Source organism: Hyla sarda, chromosome 2, assembly GCF_029499605.1.
Source record: "Hyla sarda isolate aHylSar1 chromosome 2, aHylSar1.hap1, whole genome shotgun sequence".
Taxonomy (NCBI): domain Eukaryota; kingdom Metazoa; phylum Chordata; class Amphibia; order Anura; family Hylidae; genus Hyla; species Hyla sarda.
Window position 1 is genome coordinate 439787798 of NC_079190.1, and position 23780 is coordinate 439811577.

General features: G+C 43.2%; 1 protein-coding gene and 1 long non-coding RNA gene across 4 annotated transcripts in view; one reads left to right on the forward strand and one right to left on the reverse strand.

The window, feature by feature from the left end:
• The window catches only part of GRPR (gastrin releasing peptide receptor), a 208850-nt gene that overhangs the window by 157662 nt on the left and 27408 nt on the right, over positions 1-23780 (reverse strand). The window lies entirely within an intron of this gene.
• The window catches only part of LOC130356985 (uncharacterized), a 37697-nt gene that overhangs the window by 7557 nt on the left and 6360 nt on the right, over positions 1-23780 (forward strand). Inside the window, exon 3 of the long non-coding RNA XR_008889058.1 lies at positions 12358-12450. This is a non-coding gene — a long non-coding RNA (uncharacterized LOC130356985). The remainder of the gene's footprint in view (positions 1-12357; positions 12451-23780) is intronic.

Below are 23780 nucleotides of genomic sequence, written 5' to 3' on the forward strand. Positions count from 1 at the left end.
TGCTTACCCACTTGCACACATTCTTCCCCAGCCCCATCCTTCTCATTTTATGCACCAACCGTTTAAGTGGCACCGTATCAAATACTTTGGAAAAATCCAGATATACGACATCTAGCGATTGCCCCTGGTCCAGTCTGGATCTCACCTCCTAATAAAAGCTGATCAGGTTAATTTGACAGGATTGATCCCTTATAAAGCCATGCTGATATGGAGTCATACATTTATTTTTATCAAAATACTCCAGAATTTCATCCCTTAGAAAACCCTCAAACAATTTACATATAACGGAGGTTAAACTAACAGGTTTATAATTCCCGGGGTCACCTTTTGATCCCTTTTTAAATATTGGTACCACATTTGCCATGCGCCAGTCCTGGGGAACAGTACTTGTTACTATAGAGTCCCTGAATATAAAAAATAGGGGTCTGTCTATCACATTACTTAATTCCTTCAGAACACGGAGGTGAATGCTGTTACACCGAGCGCTCCGGGTCCCCGCTCCTCCCCGGAGCGCTCGCAGCGTTCTCTTGTTCGCAGCACCCTGCTCAGACCCGCTGACCGGGAGCGCTGCGATAATGTCCCTGGCCGGGATGCGATTCGTGATGCGGAACGTGCCCGCTCGCGGTGCGCATCCCGACCCGCTTACCAGACTCGTTCCCCGTCTGTGCTGTCCTGGCGCACGCGTCCCCGCTCCCTAGGGCGCGCGCGCGCCGGCTCTCTGCGATTTAAAGGGCCAGTGCGCCACTAATTGGCGCATGGTTTTAATTAGTGTGTTCACCTGTGCACTTCCCTATATTACCTCACTTCCCCTTCACTTCCTTGCCGGATCTTGTTGCCATTGTGCCAGTGAAAGCGTTCCTTGTGTATCCCAAGCCAGTGTTCCAGACCTCTTGCCGTTGCCCCTGACTACGATCCTTGCTGCCTGCCCTGACCTTCTGCTACGTCCGACCTTGCTCTTGCCTTATCCCTTGTACCGCGCCTATCTCAGCAGTCAGAGAGGTTGAGCCGTTGCCAGTGGATACGACCTGGTTGCTACCGTCGCTGCAAGACCATCCCGCTTTGCAGCGGGCTCTGGTGAAAACCAGTAGTAACTTAGAACCGGTCCGCCAGCACGGTCCACGCCAATCCCTCTCTGACACAGAGAATCCACCTCCAGCCTGCCGAATCCTGACAGTATATCCGGCCATGGATCCCGCTGAGGTCCCGCTGTGAGTTGTCGCTGACCTTATCACGGTGGTCGCCCAGCAGTCGCAACAGATAGCGCAACAAGGCCATCATCTGTCTCAACTGACTGTTATGCTACAGCAGCTTCTACCACAGCTTCAGCAACCATCTCCTCCGCCAGCTCCTGCACCTCCTCCGCAGCGAGTGGCCGCATCCAGCCTCCGTTTATCGTTGTCAGACAGGTTTGATGGGGACTCTAGACTTTGCCGTGGTTTTCTCTCGCAATGTTCCCTGCATTTGGAGATGATGTCGGACCAATTTCCAACTGAACGGTCAAAGGTGGCTTTCGTGGTTAGTCTCCTGTCTGGGAATGCCCTGTCATGGGCCACACCGCTCTGGGACCGCAATGATCCTGTCACTGCCTCCGTACACTCTTTCTTCGCGGAGATTCGAAGTGTCTTCGAGGAACCAGCCCGAGCCTCTTCTGCCGAGACTGCCCTGCTGAACCTGGTCCAGGGTAATTCTTCAGTAGGCGAGTACGCCATCCAATTTTTTGGCAAAAAACAAGCAGAGACTTTGCCTCCTCACAGACCTTATGACTGTCCTATTGATCTCCTTCCTGGTACTACTTCACCCCGGGGCAGAATCTATCCCCTGTCAGCTCCTGAAACACAAGCCATGGCAGAGTACATCCAAGAAAATTTAAAAAGGGGATTTATCCGCAAGTCTTCCTCCCCTGCCGGAGCAGGGTTCTTCTTTGTCTCCAAAAAAGATGGTTCCTTACGACCATGCATTGATTACCGCGGTCTTAATAAAATCACTATAAAAAACCGCTATCCCCTGCCTCTTATCTTGGAACTCTTTGACCGCCTACGTGGCGCCAACATCTTTACCAAATTGGATTTAAGAGGTTCATATAATCTCATCCGCATCAGGGAAGGGGACGAGTGGAAGACCGCATTTAACACCAGAGACGGACACTTTGAATATCTGGTTATGCTCTTTGGGCTTTGCAACGCCCCTGCTGTCTTCCAGGACTTTGTAAATTAAATTTTTCATGATTTATTATATACCTGTGTTGTGGTCCACTTGGACGACATTTTGATTTTCTCTTCTAACCTCGAAGAACACCGCCGTCATGTCTGCCTGGTTCTTCAGAGACTCCGGGACAATCAATTATATGCCAAGATGGAGAAATGTCTCTTTGAATGCCAATCTCTTACCTTCCTAGGATATTTAGTCTCTGGCCAGGGACTTCAAATAGACCCGGACAAACTGTCGGCCGTGTTGGATTGGCCACGCCCCTCCGGACTCCGAGCTATCCAACATTTCTTGGGGTTTGCCAATTACTACAGACAATTTATTCCTCATTTTTCCACCATTGTGGCCCCAATTGTGGCCCTAACAAAAAAAAACGCCAACCCTAAGTCCTGGCCTCCTCAAGCGGACGAGGCGTTCAACCGTCTCAAAACTGCCTTTTCTTCTGCTCCCGTACTCTCCAGACCTGATCCATCTAAACCCTTCTCACTGCAGGTAGACGCCTCCTCGGTGGGAGCCGGAGCTGTACTCCTACAAAAAAACTCTTCTGGACATAATGTTACTTGTGGTTTCTTTTCTAGGACCTTCTCTCCGGCGGAGAAAAATTACTCCATTGGTGATCGAGAACTACTGGCCATAAAACTAGCCCTCGAGGAATGGAGGCAACTGCTGGAGGGGTCCAAATACCCAATTATTATATACACTGATCACAAGAATCTCTCTTATCTTCAGTCTGCCCAACGGCTGAACCCACGCCAGGCTAGGTGGTCGTTGTTTTTTGCCCGTTTTAACTTTGAGATTCATTTTCGCCCTGCTGACAAGAACATCCGGGCTGACGCCCTCTCTCGTTCCTCGGATGCCTCTGAAATGGAAGCCTCCCTGCAACACATTATTCCTCCTGAGTGTCTGATCTCCGCTTCCCCAGCTTCCATCAGACAAACTCCTCCTGGAAAGACCTTCGTCCCTCCATGCCAGCGCCTCAGGATCCTCAGGTGGGGACACTCCTCACACCTCGCCGGCCATGCTGGCGTCAAAAAGTCCATCCAGCTCATCTCTCGTTTTTATTGGTGGCCTATCCTGGAAGCAGATGTTGCTGATTTTGTTCGGGCTTGTACAGTCTGTGCCCGGGACAAAACTCCTCGTCAGAAGCCTGCCAGCCTCCTTCATCCTCTGCCGGTTCCTGAGCTACCATGGTCTCAGATTGCTATGGACTTTATAACAGACCGGCCTTTATCCCATGGCAACACAGTCCTTTGGGTGGTCGTTGATCGTTTCTCCAAGATGGCACATTTTATTCCACTTCCAGGTCTTCCTTCTGCGCCACAGTTGGCGAAACAATTTTTTGTGCACATTTTTCGCCTTCACGGACTTCCCACACATATTGTCTCGGATAGAGGCGTTCAATTTGTATCGAAATTCTGGAGGGCCCTCTGTAATCAGCTTAAAATCAAATTAAACTTCTCGTCTTCCTATCATCCCCAATCCAATGGGCAAGTGGAGAGAGTTAACCAGGTTCTTGGTGACTATTTGCGACATTTTGTTTCCTCCCGCCAGGATGATTGGGCCGATCTTCTACCATGGGCCGAATTCTCGTACAATTTCAAAGTCTCTGAGTCCTCCGCTTAATCCCCGTTCTTTGTGGTGTACGCCGTCACCCTCTTCCCCCCTCCCCACTCCCACGCCTTCTGGTTTACCCGCTGTTGATGAGGTTACCCGGGACTTCTCCACCATCTGGAAAGAGACTCAAAAATCCCTCATACAGGCGTCATCCCGGATGAAGAAGCATGCCGACAAAAAAAGAAGAACTCCTCCTGTCTTTGCTCCTGGAGACAAAGTGTGGCTCTCCGCCAAGTATATCCGCTTCCGTGTCCCCAGTTATAAACTGGGACCACGTTATCTTGGACCCTTTAAAATCAAGTGCCAAATCAATCCTGTCTCCTACAAACTCCTTCTTCCCCCTTCTCTCCGTATTCCCAATGCTTTTCATGTCTCTCTCCTTCAACCGCTTATCCTTAACCGCTTCTTTCCCAAGGTTGTTGCTCCTACTCCTGTCTCCGGGTCCTCAGATGTCTTCTCGGTTAAAGAAATTCTCGCATCTAAGACGGTCAGAGGTAAAAAAAAAAATTCTTGTAGATTGGGAGAATTGCGGTCCTGAGGAGAGGTTATGGGAACCCGAAGATAACGGATAACATTCTCGACAAGGACCTTATTCACAAATTTTCAGGTTCAAAAAAGAGGGGGAGACCCAAGGGGGGGGGGTACTGTTACACCGAGCGATCCGGGTCCCCGCTCCTCCCCGGAGCACTTGCAGCGTTCTCTTGTTCGGAGCGCTGCGATAATGTCCCTAGCTGGGATGCGATTCGCGATGCGGGACGCGCCCGCTCGTGGTGCGCATCCCGACCCGCTTACCAGACTCGTTCCCCGTCAGTGCTGTCCCGGTGCGCGCGGCCCCGCTCCCTAGGGAGCGCGCGCCGGCTCTCTGCGATTTAAAGGGCCAGTGCGCCACTGATTGGCACATGGTTTTAATTAGTGTGTTCACCTGTGCACTTCCCTATATTACCTCACTTCCCCTTCACTTCCTTGCCGGATCTTGTTGCCATTGTGCCAGTGAAAGCGTTCCTTGTGTATCCCAAGCCAGTGTTCCAGACCTCTTGTCGTTGCCCCTGACTACGATCCTTGCTGCCTGCCCTGACCTTCTGCTACGTCCGACCTTGCTCTTGCCTTATCCCTTGTACCGCGCCTATCTCAGCAGTCAGAGAGGTTGAGCCGTTGCCGGTGGATACGACCTGGTTGCTACCGCCGCTGCAACACCATCCCGCTTTGCGGCGGGCTTTGGTGAAAACCAGTAGCAACTTAGAACCGGTCCGCCGGCACGGTCCACGCCAATCCCTCTCTGACACAGAGGATCCACCTCCAGCCTGCTGAATCCTGACAAATGCCATCTGGACCTGGTGATTTGTCTATTTAGATTTTTTGTAGGCAGCACTGTACTTCATCCTGGGTTAGACAGGTGTCCTGTACTGGGGAGTTTACCTTATCTCGCTGTATTTCACCTGGCATTTAATTTTCCTCGGTGAACACAGAGGAGAAGAATTTGTTTAATATATTTGCCTTTTCATGATCTCTGTTTATAATTTCTTCCTCATCATTTTTTAAAGGGCCCACACTTTCATTTTTTATCTTTTTGCTATTTATATAGTTAAAGAACATTTGGGGGTTAGTTTTACTCTCTGTGGCAATGAGTCTGTCTGTCTCTATTTTAGCGTTTTTTATCTGTTTTTTACATAGTTTACATTTTTTGTTTTAGTATTTTAAATGCTTTATTTTTGTCATTTATGGCCCTCTTAACATTTTTGTTTATCCATATTGGTTTTCTTTTATTTCTGACCCTTTTATTCCGATAAGGTATATACATCTTACAGTGAGAATTTAAGATATTTTTAAAAGTCTCCCATTTAGTGTCAGTATTCTTGTTTTTGAGGACATTATCCCATTTTATATTGTTCAGGGCTTCTCTGAGTTGATCTCTTTACCTTCCGAAAGTTCATTGTTTTTGTGGCCCCTCGAGAGTTTCCCTTATTGAAGAACAAGTTATAATGTATTATATTATGGTCACTATTTCCTAGGTGTCCTTCTACTTGCACATTTGTTACTCTATCAGGTCTGTTGGTTAATACTAAGTCCAGTAGGGTGCCCCCTCTGGTGGGTCCCTGCACCATTTGGGACAGATAATTGTCTTTAGCTATAGTCAGAAACCTGTTTCCTTTATGAAATTCACAGGACTCAGTCTCCAAGTTTATATGAGGATAGTTAAAGTCCCCCATTGTTATCACGTCATTTTGATTTGCTGCCTAGTTTATTTGTCTCAGTAATTGATCTTCTGTCTCTTCCATTATGTTTGGTGGCTTGTAGCAAACCCCTATCAGGATTTTTTTTTTTTATCTCTATATATTTCTACCCATAATGACTTCACATTGTAATTTCCCTCCCATATATCCTCCCGTAATGCGGCTTTCAGGCTCGATTTCACATACAGACAAACTCGTCTCCCTTTCCGTTTTGTCCGATCCTTCCTGAATAGTCTATAACCCTGTATGTTGACCACCCAGTCACAGCTATTGTCCAATCAAGTCTCAGTTATACCCACTATGTCATAATTTTCTTCAGACATCAACCACTCCAGTTCGTCAGTTTTATTGGTCAGACTTCTGGCATTAGTCATCACGCAATTCAACGGAGTATGTTTTTTCTTCCTATGAAGCCTATCCCTATGAACTATTCTAACCCCTCCCTCTGCTCCACCCCCAGGAATATTACTTAGTCCGCACTCTCTATCTACACTATCTTCCCCCTCTATGTTGTAGGTTCCCTCCCCCCATGGTATGCTATGTTATTTAGTCATGGTATGGTGGTATTGTTCAGTTCTGGTATGGCAGTGTTATTCAGTTCTGTATGGTGGTGCTATTTAGTCACAGTATGGTGGTAATGTTCAGTCCTGGTATTGTGGTGTTATTTAGTTATGTATAGGGGTATCAATTACAGTATTATTTGAGATAGGTGAATCTATGTATACAGATTGGGGTACTGGGTATGTGGAGGCTCCTGTATTTTCTTAACTTATTAAAATGATAAGGAGAAAAACATTTTATTGTATGTGAGCAGCACATCTATATAGGTATGGTTCATACATGACCTCTAATGCCTGGGGACCCAAAGAGTGGTTAGTCCACCCCTGGTAGTGTGTGTCTCTTAATAAATCTATCAAAACAGCACTGATTCTCCAAACCACAATCGATTGAGCACTTTCAAAATAGGATGTAGAATCTAAGTATTAATTGTTTAACCTAACGTAGAGTTATTAAAGGGGTTATCCAGGAAAAAAATATTTTTTTATATATCAACTGGCTTCAGAAAGTTAAACAGATTTGTAAATTACTTCTATTAAAAAATCTTAATCCTTTCAGTACTTATGAGCTTCTGAAGTTAAGGTTGTTCTTTTCTGTCTAGGTCCTCTCTGATGACACGTGTCTCGGGAACCACCCAGTTTAGAAGAGGTTTGCTATGGGGATTTTCTTCTAAACTGGGCGGTTCCCGAGACACGTGTCATCAGAGAGCACTTAGACAGAAAAGAACAACCTTAACTTCAGAAACTCATAAGTACTGAAAGTATTAAGATTTTTTATAGAAGTAATTTACAAATCTGTTTAACTTTCTGGAGCCAGTTGATATATAAAAAAAAGTTTTTTCCTGGAATACCCCTTTAACTTTCCAAGTCAGACACACAGGCCGCTGGTGGCAGTAGCACTAATGCAGCAGTAGTGTAGTAAGAAATAAAGCCAAGGGCAGGGCAGCTATGTCCATGAGGCAGGCTGAAGTTCTTGCCTCAGATGGTGCTCTGCTAGGACTGCAGGGGCGGCAGTGAGCCCAGAAGCTGAGAGCAGAAGGAGATGAAGCATGCAGCAGCACACAGTACTTACTTTCTGTACACTGTGTTCAGTGCTGCCTCCTGAGCTCCTCACGCTTCTCATATTCATAGCCTTAGCTTCCCTTCTATTCCTTGCAGCAGTCAGGTCACTGATGTGAGGGGAGGGCTATTTTCAATACAGGCAGGGAGGGGGCACTATTTCAGTTTTTGCCTCAGGCAGCAGAAAAGCTAGAATCATCCCAGGCCACGGGTCATCTTCAGGAGAGCATTTAGGATGTGAAAGTTCATATGATATAATGGGAGCAAAGTCAGGAATGGAGCCAAGGATCAGAACTAGGAGTTGAACAACATCTACCAGGCAAATAAAAATAAGGATTAGGATCAGAAGCACCAAAAACAAATGACAACAAAGAGAAAGAACCACAACAATTTTATGGCACCCTGTCTTTTAAATAGGCAGCAGTTAGCTTTGCAACCCAATGCTGGCCCAATCCAGCAAAGCGGTGGCAAAAGACAAGAGGTATCACGAGGGCAAGATCAGTTGGTGAGGAGTTCAGGAACTAGGCAAGGTGAGTAACCTGCAGCACTGACTGAGGTTTTGTGGACTGTGTGAACAGTAGACATTTATACTTCTCTTTGTGTTTGACTATAGTGTTTGAACTGTTAATAGATTAAACATCACCATTTTAGCATTCATTATAGTTCTATATCTAAGGAGTGTTTTATTCTTCCTTCAGACATTGTGCAAACCATCTCTATTGTAGATTTTATTTATTCAAATTTAATATCAGTTTCTCAAGGTTGATTGTTTGGTTATAAGTTTATATAACAAACTAATTCGATAAAGCCAATTACATTCTATTCTATAAAGTCAGGCAGTGTTTGCAAACCATTTAACCCTCAGAAATGTCAGATAAACATGAAAGTAGGTTAACTATTTTTTGGAATATAATGCTAAGTCTTTGTATTTACTGTCCTTTCTCATATCATGTGCTCTTTATCCTGACTGTACTTTTTCCCAAGATGTTTGTTTTGGTTGGTGTTTAAACATTGAAGGGAAAAGATAAGGGCATGGATGATTTAAATCTACCAGAACAAGATTTCATATACTGTATTTTACGTTGACGTTAAGGAAGAGATGAAGCAAGCCCATAGTGAGAGGAAAAAAAAAGTCAGTCTTCAAAATGTAACAAAAAAGAAAAAGCTTTTGTAAGAAAAGCAAAATATAAACAACAAAATAGGCCGTTCTTAGCACAAAACCTCATAGTTACTCTCTAGGGCTCATAGCAATTGTGGCATTTTTTTAAAATTTTTTACAGCATTTAATGAGCAGAGTAAATGATAAAATAATGTTATTGTTTGGGTCATTACAGATGTGAAGATATACAAATAATATATGTGTTTTACATACAAAATGGAAATGTAAAGGGAAAATATTTTTTTTTATTTTTGGGGTGGTGGGCTGGCAGATTTTATTTTATTCACATTTTCTTTAAATTATTCATTTATTTATTTTACTTTTTTGCTAGTCCTACAAGCGGATTTTGACAGAAGTCAGACAATCTCTGGTGTTATACACTGCACTATTATTGAACAGTAGTATACAAAAAAGAAGGTTGCAGCAGCACTCAAAAAATGAAGGCTCCTAGCGCACTTATTGATCAAAACGTGTCCCCCATCCACCATGTGGAGGTGGCCTCATTTCGGATGGGACCCTAACATTCATTTCACTCATCTCTGCTGGGCATATGGCCTCTGACTAGGTGACATGCTGGATCCACTATTAATTTTAAAAAACCTCCTGTTAATAGGGAGGGGTGCACGGCTAAAGAGGGTGACACTCCCCCTAAATTGCACAGCAAATAGTGCTGGCTATTTTTCTTTTTGTTAATACTATTGTAGTGCAGTGTATTCTGCTTTACAGGATAATGCTTGCTAAGAGTTTCACCTTTGAAAACTTGGTTCCTCTCCCTTACAAACAATACACAGAAGTCAAATTTTTGCTGTCCATAGATTTGTTATCCAATTGACCAATCACCAGCCTGACCCACCCATGCAGAGTAGCTGCCCTACTCTGTCATTAATAAAACTTTTTTAAAAGGTGACTGTCATGATTTTTGACCCCCCCCCCCCCCCCAAAAAAAAAAAAAAAAGAAGCCCAATGTGTGTAAGGCTGCTGTTTACCACTTTTTCTTGAAATCACCAACAGTCGGATAGGTATGACCAGGGGTTTGCAATGCCACTAGGCCGCCACGCATATCTCCTGTTTGTTCACGTTGGGACCACTGTGTGAATGACACACAGATCCTCAGTGCATGCGCTCTGCATCAATCTTCTGTGTGCGCGGCAACTGAGCCAGCAGTCTGTTGTCACAGTGTGTTTGCATTATGCTAGCAGAATAAAGTGAGCAAGCTCACTGGCTCTAGTGACCACGGTATCTAGTAGGATCGAGCATGGGTTAGAGAACTTGCCACCCACATGGAGCATAGATGTAGGGCGCATGCGCTGAGAATTTCTGTCATTCACACAGTGGTCCCAATGCTGATGTACAGGAGATAGGCGTGGAGGCCGAGGGGCATTGTGAAACCCTGGACACATTATATTGGTAGCCAAAGGTACTGGGCTTAGGTTGGAAGGGGGATGTCAAAACTCATGACAGTTGCAATTGAATAAAATTTTGTTGCTGGTGCCAATGGAATATCCAATACCCAGCATCTGAGGCACAAGGCCCTCCCTTAGCTATGCCCCATAGCATTTGGAACAAAACCATCCATTATTTAATGTCTGCATTCACAGAACTGACATACATTTAACTATAAATTGGTTTATATTACCAAATTACTTTACTTTAACTGTACAGTCAAATTGCAAAATTACAAAATAATATGTAATTATTAGAAATGTAATAAATAAAAAGCCACCTTTAAAGAGTTTCATTTTAATAAATGTGCTGAGCCTGGGGGGCAAAAAAAAACAACAACAATATACTTCCCTTCCTTGCTCCCACCGCCGTTCTCCCAGAGCTACTTTTATTGCACAGCACTTACTGTGTTTGGGGTCAGTAAGTGTATTGCCTATTCATCCAATCAGCAGTGAAGTGGGAAACTGTGGCCTCTGATTGGCTGAGCAGCAGTGCATGTACAAACCCAAACACAGCAAGGGCTGTGCAACAGGACTAGCTCTGAGAGAATAATGGCAATGGCAGGAGCAAGGAAGGTAAGTATATGTTTGCTTTTTAATATTGACCCTCAGGCTCAGCACATTTACAAAAAAAGGAACACAATCGACTTTAAGGCTTAAAGAGGTTCTTGAAATTTTTATAGCACAATAATTATAATTTTTTTTATTCAATGTGTTTCCAAACTCACAACATACAGCTGTCTGGCATGCTGGGAGTTATAGTTAAGAAACACTGTCTGGATTTTCTTTTGAACATATACATAGTGGCCATGCTTGCTCTCTGAGAAGACCACCCTCATAAAAAAAAACTATTTTCTATTCAATTTTTAGTGGTCATCTTAAAGAGGTTTCAGAAATCATAAAGAATGAAACTAGAATAAAAAGCATTTCTTATTCATTTTACTACATTGCAGCGTCCGGCAATTGGCTGAGCAGGCCGTCATTTGCGTTCGTCCAGGAAGGTGGGGGCTGCTGTGGTCTTAGGATGTTTAAGTAGCCTGGTCCCCACATAGGAAATTGTGGGGGTCCCAGAGGTCGGACTTCCTGCAATCAGACACATATCCATTAAACTGTGGAATACCCCTTTATGTGATTAATCTATTAGACCTTGAAATGGATGAGGGATTCAAGGTAGTTTGGGTTTGGTGCTGGACCTCCTCCTTATTGGTCAGGTCCCATAGAAGTGTGGCGTCCCAGTACAGAAAATGGTTCTGTACAGTCCTAAAGTCCCCTCGGGTAGAGTCCCTCAGGTCCACAGGGCTCTCCTGCAGGGTCCCCCTAAGTCATGACATGGTATTGTATTGTATATTAAGTATGTACATCTATTATATGTATTGTGCAGTGAATGTAAGTAATATATGAAGGTTGTTAGGACGTTTACCCTGTATAGGACCTTCCGAAGGTCATGTGATCTGTCATGTGATAGGTGATCACATGATACCCAGAGTTCCAGAGGCACAGGTAACCCCAGGCAACCAGCTACCAATGGGCTTTAGTCCAGCCCCTGATATGTATATGGGGCTGTAGTCTCCACATTCTCTCTCTTGGTTCCTGCTTTTTTCCTGGACACAAAAGCAAGCACAAGTCATGTACAAGTCAAGTCCAGCATATCTAGGCCAAAGCCTAAAAGTCTGCAGCCACATCAAATCGGTAAATACAACCCTGCTTTGGACTTTCATTTACTATATGCCGTTTTGGGTTGGTTGTCGGCGGTACTCTACACCATACAACCACATCCTGGTGTCACGAACACTAGGGGTTAACAACATCTTGCCCCAGGGGTTAATACCATCTGGCCCCGCTACCTAGACCGCTACACCCAGTGGTCCCGCTATAACACTGGTGGCTCACCACAGAAGCATGCATCATGCCATTATGATAACAGTATATACTTAAAGACAGAGAGGGATATAATTAGTAGTTATGCTATGATTAATTCCCCTATTTGCATTCTCTACTTAATAACGCTGCTCTTATCTGTTTTTTCTAAATGACCTTTCCAGATTTGAATGTAATGTTTGCCTTTTTTACCGTTTGTTTGCCAAAAACAGGCTCTGGAGTATACAGTATATGCTTGAATTTAATGCTCTCCCGGCTACCATGGAAAATAAAGAGAGTACCTTTGTATTTACAATATAATTCAAGTGAGTTAAAAGTCTATATGAAATGCTCTGTGCTCCTGCTGAATATGTTGTCTGAATTAAAACATTCACTCCCTTTCAAAGAACTTAACTTGCAATTAAATCAATGTATGTGGATCCAGGGAACGCTAAAGGGCTTTTTTTATTTTCTGCAACAGGAAAACACATTCTGTTAATAGCTTGCTGAGAAATAAAGGCCTGAACCGCTTTGCTGGTTGAAATAGATAAGTGTGCAATTTGAGTCATAGTATGATCACAAAAATCCATGTTTTCTGGACAACAAATAATATTTCCATTGCTGCAAGTAATTCTGCATACAGGGTAGTGAAGTGTCCAGACAGGGTGTGGAGATTTTATTATCCAGTTTGTTCAGTGTGTATTTTTGAAATATATTGTATTCATTTTTAATATGGCTCCTAAAAAGTAGAAGCAATAAAGTAATTGGAAACTGGCCATAAGCTTATCACTATAAGAAACTTTGAAGTAAAGTGAACATAAAGAGTATTTGCCAAAATAAGACTAGTAACACTCCCAATTAGGAAGAGATATGCCAAAATCTGGTCTTGATAAAGGGAGGTCTTTGCAAAAGGGGTGTTCTTTTAGGGCAGGATGACACTGGGCGCATCTGCAGTGTATTTCACACTGCGGATGCGCCAATGGCAGTCAGAGAAGCACCAAAGTGCACCAAAGAGCCGGGTAGCTCTGTGTGTCTTCTTGAAGTGGCAGATTTCTACAGCAGGAAATCCGTCACTACAAGCGGGTACACAGAGCTACCCAGTCACAGATGGAAGTTCGCTCTGCAGTTCCTCTCTTACTGCCGTCGCAACACATCCCCGGCGTGAAATTCATGTGACCGTGCCTTATAAAAACATTCCTTTGCGAAGACCCCTGTTTATCCAGACCAGTCTGGATTTTTTTTCCAACATACATTACACATAGTGGTCATGTTCTCTGAGCAGACCACCCTCATAAATCCTTTTTAAATTGCGAAATACAATGCAGGTGCGCCCTAAGTGACTATGCCCTTTGAGAGATTTCCCTGTAACATGATGAAAATGGTGACAAAGACACGATGACCGTGGAGATGGTGAAATGAGTCTTCACCTGTTTTTCTCATTTGTATAATCGGAGTACATGCAGGATAATAATCTATGACAATTTTTTTGTAGCTACACCATTGAAATTCATTTAGGAATTTTATTTTACTTCCTATATCAATTTTGATATGAATCTTCATCTAAAAGTGGAATGTTCTGCAGAAATACAATAGCAACATTTTCTTGGCAGGATGTAGCTATGGGACATAATGTTACCTATTATGGTTCACGGCTGAGAAGAAGATAGGCTGTCTTAAATCTCAATATCTCATATCTACTAATATGTAACATCTCCGGCAGAACTAAAGCAATGATGAACTTCAGTCAGTGTGGGTTTAACTAAAGCTACAAAAATGGAATTCCAGGCTGGGGTTGTCAATTCTTCAAAAGGTTACATAAAAGTATAAGGGCATGAACATTATATAAACAGGGGAAGCACACAAACATCAAAAGTGAATTTTTTTTGGTTATTTTTTTTACATATTTTCAACCCAACTATGTGTTCTCTCAATTACAATGCTGCCAATTAATCCCATATGAGAAGGGTTTTGTAAATTTAATAAAATTAACTAGTAACACTTCTATTATTTTTTTAGTATTTTCACTTTGTAGCATTTTTCTACTCCCGCCTAAAAATTCTGCACAGTAATGTATATTATAAAACATTCATTTATTTAAAATCTATCATTTAAACTTTGCATGGATGACTAGGTCAGAACTTGAGTCTTAACCTGAGCATACACATTAGATTAAAGCTGGCCTAACCCACCGATTCTGGTAATAGGTGTATGGAATCTGTATGGGGCCTCAAACTTAACGGTAGATGTCAAGGTAGAAAAGCAGGAATTGTGTGATTCTGGAGTCCCTAGACTAAGAATCTTGGGTCATAGCTTATGACCTCCTTGATGGGTGTCTTCACCATATGGTTAGGGGAGCCTGACCCTAAATGAAGCAGCTAGAGATGCTAGATGCACCAAATAGAGTACAGGGACTTAGTCCATTATCCAACTCATATTGAAACAGTTAAAGGGGTATTCCAGGTAAAACCTTTTTATATATATATCAACTGGCTCCGGAAAGTTAATCAGATTTGTAAATTACTTCTATTAAAAAATCTTTATCCTTCTAATAGTTATTAGCTTCTGAAGTTTTCTCTCTAACTGCTCAATGATGATGTCACGTCCTGGGAGCTGTGCATGATGGGAGAATATCCCCATAGGAACTGCACAGCTCCCGGGATGTGAGTCATCAGAGAGCAGTTAGACAGAAAACAACAACTCAACTTCAGAAGCTAATAACTATTGGAAGGATTAAGATTGATTTTTTAATAGAAGTAATTTACAAATCTGTTTAACTTTCCAGAGCCAGTTGATATATAAAAAAAAAAGTTTTGGCCTGGAATACCCCTTTAACCCCTTAAGGACGGAGCCCATTTTCACCTCTAGGACGAAGCCCTTTTTTGCAAATCTGACCACTGTCACTTTAAACATTAATAACTCTGGAATGCTTTTAGTTATCATTCTGATTCTGAGATTGTTTTTTCGTGACATATTCTACTTTAACATAGTGGTAAATTTTTGTGGTAACTTGCATCCTTTCTTGGTGAAAAATCCCCAAATTTGATGAAAAAATTAAAAATTTAGCATTTTTCGAACTTTGAAGCTCTCTGCTTGTAAGGAAAATGGATATTCCCCCCAAAATTTTTTGGGATTCACATATACAATATGTCTACTTTATGTTTGCATCATAAAATTGACGAGTTTTTACTTTTGGAAGACAACAGAGGGCTTCAAAGTTCAGCATCAATTTTCCAATTTTTCACAAAATTTTCAAACTCGCAATTTTTCAGGGACCAGTTCAGGTTTGAAGTGAATTTGAAGGGTCTTCATATTAGAAATACCCCATAAATGACCCCATTATAAAAACTGCACCCCCCAAAGTATTCAAAATGACATTCAGTAAATGTTTTAACCCTTTAGGTGTTTCACAGGAAAAGCAGCAAAGTGAAGGAGAAAATTCAAAATCTTCATTTTTTACACTCGCATGTTCTTGTAGACCCAATTTTTAAATTTTTACAAGGGGTAAAAGGAGAAAATGTATACTTATATTTGTAGCCCAATTTCTCTCGAGTAAGCACATACCTCATATGTCTATGTAAAGTGTTCGGCGGGCGCAGTAGAGGGCTCAGAAGCGAAGGAGCGACAAGGGGATTTTAGAGAGTACGTTTTTCTGAAATGGTTTTTGGGGGGCATGTCACCTTTAGGAAGCCCCTATGGTGCCAGAACAGCAAAAAAAAAACACATGGCATACCATTTTGGAAACTAGACCCCTTGAGGAACGTAACAAAGGATAAAGTGAGCCTTAATACCCCACAAGTGTTTCACAACTTTTGCATATGTAAAAAAAAAAAAAAAAAAAATTTCACTAAAATGTGGGTTTCCCCCCAAATTTCAAATTTTTGCAAGGGTTAATAGCAGAAAAGACCCCCCAAAATTTGTAACCCCATCTCTTCTGAGTATGGAGGTACCCCATAAGTGGACCTGAAGTGCACTACGGGCGAACAACAATGCTCAGAAGGGAAGGCGTCATATTTGGCTTTTTGAGAGCAAATTTTGCTCGGGGGGCATGTCGCATTTAGGAAGCCCCTATGGTGCCAGAACAGCAAAATAACCCCCACATGGCATACCATTTTGGAAACTAGACCCCTCACAGAATGTAATGAGGGGTACAGTGAGCATTTACCCCCCCACTGGTGTCTGACAGATCTTTGGAACAGTGGGCTGTGCAAAATTTTTCATTTTCACGGACCACTGTTCCAAAGATCCGTCAGACACCTGTGGGGTGTAAATTCTCACTGCACCCCTTATTACATTCCATGAGGGGTGTAGTTTTCAAAATGGGGTCACATGTGGGTGTGTTTTTTTTTTTGCGTTTGTCAGAACCGCTGTAACAATCAGCCACCTCTGTGCAAATCACCTCAAATGTACATGGCGCACTCTCCCTTCTGGGCCTTGTTGTGCGCCCCCAGAGCACTTTGCGCCCACATATGGGGTATCTCCGTACTCGGGAGAAATTGTGTTACAAATTTTGGGGAGCGTTTTTCCCTTTTACCTCTTGTGAAAATGAAAAGTATAGGGCAACACCAGCATGTTAGTGTAAATTTTTTTATTTTTTTACACTAACATGCTGGTGTAGACCCCAACTGTTCCTTTTCATAAGGGTAAAAGGAGAAAAAGCCCCCCAAAATTTGTTAGGCAATTTCTCCCGAGTACGGCGATACGCCATATGTGACCCTATTCTGTTGCCTTGAAATACGACAGGGCTCCAAAGTGAGAGCGCCATGTGCATTTGAGGCCTGAATTAGGGACTTGCATAGGGGTGGACATAGGGGTATTCTACGCCAGTGATTCCCAAACAGGGTGCCTCCAGCTGTTGCTAAACTCCCAGCATGCTTGGACAGTCAATTGCTGTCCAGAAATGCTGGGAGTTTTTGTTTTGCAACAGCTGGAGGCTCCATCTTAGAAACACTGAAATACAATACGTTTTTCATTTTTATTGGAGAAGGGGGGTGGGGGGTGGGGGGGCAGTGTACGTGTGTATATGTAGTGTTTTACTCTTTATTTTATGGTAGTGTAGTGTTTTTAGGTTACATTCACACTGGCTGCAGATTACACTGATTCTCCCGCTAGGAGTTTGAGCTGCGGCGGAAAATTTGCCGCATCTCAAATTTGCAGCGGGAAACTCACTGTAATCTGCCGCCAGTGAGAATGTAGCCTGTACATTCACATGGGAGGGGGGTCAAAACTACAACTCCCAGCATGCACTGACAGACCATGCATGCTGGGAGTTGTAGTTTTGCAACAGCTGGAGGCACACTGGCTGGAAAACCTTGAGTTAGGTTCTATGACCTAACTCAGTATTTTCCAACCAGTGTGCCTCCAGCTGTTGCAAAACTGCAACTCCCAGCATGTACTGATTGCGGAAGGGCATGCAGGGAGATGTAGTTATGCAATGGCTGGAGGCAAGCAAGTACAACTCCCAGCATGCCAAGACAGCCTTATGCTGTTCCTGAATGCTGGGAGTTGTAGTTTTGCAAGATTTAGAGGGGTTCAAGTTGTAAATCACTGTCCAGTGGTCTCAAAACTGTGGCCCTCCAGATGTTGCAAAACTACAACTCTCAGCATGCCCAGCCAGCAAACTGCTGTCTGGGCATGCTGAGAGTTGTAGTTTTGCAACATCTGGAGGGCTACAGTTTGAGACCACTTAGTGATCTACAACCTGAACCCCTCTAAATATTGCAAAACTACAAGTCCCAGCATGCCCACACAGCAAACAGCTGTCTGGGCATGCTGGGAGTTGTAGTTTTGCAACATCTGGAGGGCCACGGTTTAGAGACCACTGTAAACTGTGGCCCTCCGGATGTTGCTAGGCAACAACTCACCTAGCAGGACCCGGAAGCCGCCGCCGCCGCCGCACGTGGGGGATCCCCGCATGGAGGATCGCGATCCGGGATCCAGGTAGGGACCTTCGGCGCCGACCCTCCCTGGACGGTTCCCCCGTTTTGCCCGGACACCGATAGGTGGGCAAAGCGGGGGAACCGAACTTTAACCCCCCCTCCCCCGGTCTGCTATCGGTCGGTCGCTCGGCCAACCAATAGCAGGGATAGGAGGGGTGACACCCCTGCCACCAAACTCCTATCCCTTTAGGGGGATCTAGGGTGTCTCGGACACCTACGATCCCTCTTATTTTCCGGGTCACCGGGTCACCAGTGACCCGTATGACCCGGAATCGCGCAGATCGCAGGTCTGAATTGACCTGCGATTTGCGCGCATCGCGGTCATGGGGGGGTCTCAGGACCCCCCTCGGCGATGTGCCGGGATGCCTGCTGTTAGATAACAGCAGTCATCCCGGCCCGATACCGCTACCGGTGACGCGGCGCTCCCGGAACCCCGCGACGTACATGTACGTCGCCGCGCGCCAAGTGACACTTCGCGGCGCCGTACATGTACGTCGCTTCTCGTGAAGGGGTTAAATTCTGACCACTGACAAGTCCAATTTTATGGCCAGTGTGAATTTTCTCAATTTTAGGTGTTCAGTCATTGTGGATTTTGAACAGAACTCTCTGAATCATGATTATTGGGTAAAAGTGTAAGCCAGGCTCAAATCCCATGGGGTTGATCCACCATCAGAGCTTTGTCATCTCTGTATGGGAAACAGAGGAGAGGACACTTGGCATTTTCCCTGTTAGCATTAGGTACCCCTGTGGCCTATCCCAAGTCTTGTGAGGGTCCAGAAGTTCTCTGGATTTAGGGATCATTCCCTTAGCCTCTGCTCAACCAATGAGTCATTATATTAAGGGCTTCTGTGATACAGTCATGGCCGTAAATGAAATTTTTTTTAAAAATGAAGTATTTCTCACAGAAAAGGATTGCAGTAACACATGTTTTGTTCTGCAAATGTGTATTCCCTTTGTGAGTATTGGAATTAAACCAAAAAAGCAGGAAAAATAGCAAATTGGACATAATGTCACAGCAAACTCCAAAAATGGGCTGGACAAAATTATTGGCACCCTTAACATAATATTTGGTTGCACACCCTTTGGAAAAAATAACTGAAATCAGTTGCTTCCTATAATCACCAATAAGCTTCTTACACCTCTCAGCGAGAATGTTGGACCACTCTTCCTTTTTCAAACTGCTGCAGGTCTCTTTTATTGGAAGGGCGCCTTTTCCCAACAACAATTTTAAGATCTCTCCACAGGTGTTCAATGGGATTTAAATCTGGACTCATTGCTGGCCACTTCAGAACTCTCCAGTGCTTTGTTGCCGTCCATTTCTGGGTGCTTTTTGACATATGTTTGGGGTCATTGTACTGCTGGAAGACCCAAGATCTCGGATGCTAACCCAGCTTTCTGACACTGGGCTGTACAGTGCGACCTTAAATCCATTGGTAATCCTCAGATTTCATGATGCCTTGCACACATTCAAGGCCCCCAGTGCAGAGGCAGCAAAACCACCCCAAAACAAAATTGAACCTCCACCTTATTTCACTGTAGGTACTGTGTTCTTTTCTTTGTAGACCTCATTCCGTTTTTGGTAAACAGTAGAATTATGTGCTTTATCAAAAAACTCTATCTTGGTCTCATCTGTCCACAAGACGTTTTCCCAGAAGGATTTTGGCTTACTCAAGTTCATTTTGGCAAAATGTAGTCTTGCTTTTTTATGTCTCTGTGTCAGCAGTGGGGTCCTCCTGGGTCTTCTGCCATAGTGTTTGATTTAATTTAAATGTCAATGGATAGTTCACGCTGACATTGATGCTCCCTCAGCCTGCAGGACAGGTGGAATATCTTTGGAACTTGTTTGGGGCTGCTTATCCACCATCCGGACTATCCTGCGTTGACACCTTTCCTCAATTTTTCTCTTCCATCTAAGCCCAGGGAGATTAGCTACAGTTCCATGGGTTGCAAACTTATTGATAATGTTGCGCACTGTGGACAAAGGCAAATCTAGATCTCTGGAGATGGCCTTGTAAACTTGAGATTGTGGATATTTTTCCACAATTCTGGTTTTCAAGTCCTCAGACAGTTCTCTTCTCCTCTTTCTGTTCTCCATTCTCAGTGTGGCACACACAGACACACAATGCAAAGACCAGGTGAATCTGCTTTCAGGTGAGATTTTTATATTGCCCACACCTGTTACTTGCTCCAGGAGACTTTAAAGAGCATCACATGCTTGAAACAATGTTATTTTTCCACAATTTTGAAAGGGTGCCCATAATTTTGTCCAGCCCATTTTTTGGAGTTTGGTGTGACATTATGTCCAATTTGCTTTTTTTCCTCCCTTTTTTTATTTAGTTCCAATACACACAAAGGGAATAAACATGTGTATAGCAAAATATGTGTTACTGCAATCCTTTTCTGTGAGAAATATTTCATTTTCTTGAAAAATTGGGTGCCAACATTTATGGCCATGACTGTAACTTTCATGATGCAAAACATGTTAAGTTTTCAGTGAAATATAACACACACACACACACACACACACACACACACACATATATATATATATATATATATATATATATATATATAGTTTCTACTGGTCAACTTTTTCTTTGCACAGGTTTTGATAAATCTCCCCCAATGTGTGTATATGTTCCAGCATTACTTCCAAACATTTGGAGATATATAGATGAAACTAACCTGGTACATGATTTATATTGTTCCTTATGTAATTATAAGACACTTTGCTGTTAAAACTCTCAACCTTTATATGTTTTTAATGTAAATGAAAAAACGGCCACTAGGTGGCTCTGTTCTGTTCCCTGCCACAAGTCAATCAGTTAATTTTGGTCTCCTTCTGGCCTGGCAGGAGACCAAACTTAGGAAGTGCGTGTGGGGCATGGTGAGGCACAGCTCTCACGGCTCAGTGATGTCATGCCTGCTGGGTAACGCCCACTTTCTCCTTTTGGGAGCTCACACAATGTGAGCAAGGGGAAAGGTATGATACAGGTCATAAAAAATGTTTAGGGCAGGAGAGGTGTTAGGAATAGTTAGGGGATATAACCTGAGTTAGTTTATAAAATGTGGTACTCTTTAAAGTCCCATGCAAGTCTATGGGAAATGTATGTTCCAGCATAACTTCCTAATGGCTGTAGATATTTCAATAATACTTTGTCACGTTACTTATATGTCAAAGAAAAATATAGGATAGTTAAATTAGCTCTAAACTACCCCCTTATGTGGTGGTGGGGGGGGGTGTCTGGACTTCCGATACCTTATTCTACATGCTATACTCTGCATCTCTGGGTGAGTGCGTCTGTATGGCTTGCAAGCCATGCCCCCACCATAAAGCCACACCCCTCCCATAAAGCCCCATTCCCTTCTATTTTTGGCCTACAATCTCATAATCACAGCTCAGCCCCACCCAAGGAAGGGATATGAGGATGGGATATGAGGATGGGATATGAGGAAGGGATATGAGGTCAGGATATAAGGTCGGGATATAAGGTCAGGATATGAGGACAGAATATGAGGAAAGGAGATGAGAATAGGATATATGTGTAACAACTGTGCTCCGGCCAGACACGCCGGCCGTGAGTGCTCCTTGCCTGTGTCCCCGCTGTCGGCGGGGCTGAAATTCGCATCGCGGGATGCGTCCGCATGCAAGTCTCAGCCCGTCACTCACCGTCCTCTGTGTCAGCTCCATGGTGTCCCTGCAGTCGGAGTTCTTTCTCTTAACCCCTTAAGGACCACGGGATTTTCCATTTTTGCACTTTCGTTTTTTCCTCCTAACATTTTAAAAATCATAACCCTTTCATTTTTGCACCTAAAAATCCATCTGATGGCTTATTTTTTGCGCCACCAATTCTACCTTGCAGTGACATCAGTCATTTTACCCAAAAATCTTTGACGAAACAGAAAAAAAATCATCCTGCGACGAAATTGAAGAAAAAACGCCATTTTGTAATTTTGGTGGCTTCCGTTTGTACGCATTACATTTTTCGGTAAAAATGACACCCTATCTTTATTCTGTATGTCCATACGATTAAAATTATACCCTACTTATATAGGTTTGATTTTGTTGTACTTCTGGAAAAAATAATAACTACATGAAGGAAAATGTATACGTTTAAAATTGTCATCTTCTGACCCCTATAACTTTTTGATTTTACCACATATGGGGCGGTATGAGGGCTAATTTTTTGCCCCGTGATCTGAAGTTTTTAGCTTTTTTTAGCGGTTTTTGTATTGATCGGACTTTTTGATCGCTTTTTATTCATTTTTTCATGATGTAAAAAGTGACCAAAAATAAGTTATTTTGGACTTTGGAATTTTTTTTGTGCATACGCCATAGACCGTGCGGTTTAATTAATTATATATTTTTATAGTTCAGACATTTACACATGCGGCGATACCACATATGTTTATATTTGTTTATATTTATTTTTATTTAAATGTTTTTTTTTTTTACGGGAAAAGGGGGGTGATTTGGACTTTTATTAGGGAAAGGGTTAAATCACATTTATTAACTTTTTTTTTTACACTTTTTTCTGCAGTGTTATAGCTCCCATAGGTACACTGATCACTGAAAAGCCATAGCTTTGCATTGATCAGTGTTATCTGCGTGGAGCACTCAATCGTCGAACGGACGCCCCGGAGGAAGGTAAGAGGACCTCTGCTCGCGTCCTAGCTGATCAGGACACCGCATTTTCACTGCATTGGTCCCGATTAGCCCCACTGAGCAGCCGGGAAGCTTTTACTTTCGTTTTAGATGCGGCGTCTAAAGGGTTAATAGCGTGATCGCTGCTGCGTGCTACTAGCCCCTGGTCCTGGTTTCAGTTGTATGCCGGGACCGGCATGCCGGGAAAAATGAAGTATTTCTCACAGAAAAGGATTGCAGTAACACATGTTTTGTTCTGCAAATGTGTATTCCCTTTGTGAGTATTGGAATTAAACCAAAAAAGCAGGAAAAATAGCAAATTGGACATAATGTCACAGCAAACTCCAAAAATGGGCTGGACAAAATTATTGGCACCCTTAACATAATATTTGGTTGCACACCCTTTGGAAAAAATAACTGAAATCAGTTGCTTCCTATAATCACCAATAAGCTTCTTACACCTCTCAGCGAGAATGTTGGACCACTCTTCCTTTTTCAAACTGCTGCAGGTCTCTTTTATTGGAAGGGCGCCTTTTCCCAACAACAATTTTAAGATCTCTCCAAAGGTGTTCAATGGGATTTAAATCTGGACTCATTGCTGGCCACTTCAGAACTCTCCAGTGCTTTGTTGCCGTCCATTTCTGGGTGCTTTTTGACATATGTTTGGGGTCATTGTACTGCTGGAAGACCCAAGATCTCGGATGCTAACCCAGCTTTCTGACACTGGGCTGTACAGTGCGACCTTAAATCCATTGGTAATCCTCAGATTTCATGATGCCTTGCACACATTCAAGGCCCCCAGTGCAGAGGCAGCAAAACCACCCCAAAACAAAATTGAACCTCCACCTTATTTCACTGTAGGTACTGTGTTCTTTTCTTTGTAGACCTCATTCCGTTTTTGGTAAACAGTAGAATTATGTGCTTTATCAAAAAACTCTATCTTGGTCTCATCTGTCCACAAGACGTTTTCCCAGAAGGATTTTGGCTTACTCAAGTTCATTTTGGCAAAATGTAGTCTTGCTTTTTTATGTCTCTGTGTCAGCAGTGGGGTCCTCCTGGGTCTTCTGCCATAGTG